General features: G+C 36.1%; 1 protein-coding gene and 1 long non-coding RNA gene across 2 annotated transcripts in view; both read right to left on the bottom strand.

Moving 5' to 3' along the window:
- LOC111088128 overlaps window positions 1-284 on the bottom strand; it is a 10,700-nt gene extending 10,416 nt beyond the window's left edge. The window contains exon 1 of the long non-coding RNA XR_002612728.1: window positions 226-284. This is a non-coding gene — a long non-coding RNA (uncharacterized LOC111088128). The remainder of the gene's footprint in view (window positions 1-225) is intronic.
- The window catches only part of LOC106468818 (zinc finger protein 345-like), a gene marked incomplete at its 5' end in the record, with an annotated part of 72,274 nt that overhangs the window by 56,966 nt on the left and 14,017 nt on the right, over window positions 1-1,291 (bottom strand). The window lies entirely within an intron of this gene.

Genomic DNA, 1,291 nt, shown 5'->3' with positions numbered 1-1,291 from the left:
GTTACGTCTCTGGTCGTTAGTTAATTTTCCGTAAAAAATTCTTTCCGAAGAAACTTTAGCGATACAAGTCCTTTCTTAAATAAAACTGGTTTATTCCTTCTGAATACAACTTTGCAATACACTTAATTTCCACAGTCGCGCTATAACGAACGCTATAACTCACAGCAAACGTCTCACGTGCTCGACTCAACTGTCCGTATCTATTTCTGTCTGCAGTTCAATTACACATTGTTGCCGTCACTTCTTGGCGGCTTATATATATACAAGAATACCGCATATCTAGTAGCCTCTCGAGGATTCAGGAAGGGACGTGAACGTTCGAGAATATGACGTGTAACTAGGGTCACGTGACCCCTACTGTCATAACACATACTTGTAAGTGTGTGTATTTCAGTGCTTGTGTGTGTATGTGTAAGAGAGGGAGAAAGAGATATATCAGAATGAACTACCTAATAGTTTTGTAACAAATGATTGCATATTGTCATTACTTAACTCAAAATTGTCAAATTTTGTACTTGGATGACATATTCTATACTCTCCAACTAATGAGGCTTTTCAAGTTGATAACGAATTATATGCAGCTATAAGAGGGCTAATGTAGACCCACAAGTAATTATGGATTTTTTAAGGGATAACAATTTGCTAATTCTGTTCAAGTAACACAAACAATCGATACAATACATCCTAAAAGCTTAAAGTAATGTTACTTATCTTGTTAGAGATAAGTGATCCATTTTCTTTGAGAATAACGAATAAAAAATATAGATACCTCCAATCTAACCTAGCAGCTTAGGTCTGGTCATATTCTAGGCCTACTGTTGATCATGCGATAAGAAACAGTGTGTTGGGTACAACTTGCAAGGGAGCAGCCTGGTTGACAGCATCATGAAAATGTTGAGTGAAAAGATTGTTATTGGCCAGGTCTGTCTTTGATTAGCATGACTGGATTTAGTCTCGCTTAGACCTAGCACATTGGCATTGCAAATTGTATGTAAATGTCTAGGTCAGAGCAGGGCTACATCTATTCACTGTATTGGGAGAAAATCCAATCAATCCTCTGGACCTTATATACCTACCCACGTCACACACAAGCTTTTTCTCTCTATTCAAAAGTAAGTGGACTCAGTCAAATGATTTTTATTAAGCATTTTCCTAAAAAAATATTAAAATGGTACTTTTTTTATATACACTGAGTGGTCACAAGTAAATAGACATTTAATCTTTCGTCATTTAACTGATTTATGCTAACTAATTTGTGTTCACAGAGCACTATATAAATGAAAATGGTCCG

This window comes from Limulus polyphemus, unplaced genomic scaffold, assembly GCF_000517525.1.
Source record: "Limulus polyphemus unplaced genomic scaffold, Limulus_polyphemus-2.1.2 Scaffold3177, whole genome shotgun sequence".
Lineage (NCBI taxonomy): Eukaryota > Metazoa > Arthropoda > Merostomata > Xiphosura > Limulidae > Limulus > Limulus polyphemus.
Note: the sequence above shows the minus strand (reverse complement) of the source record. Positions and strands in the feature narration are given on the sequence as shown.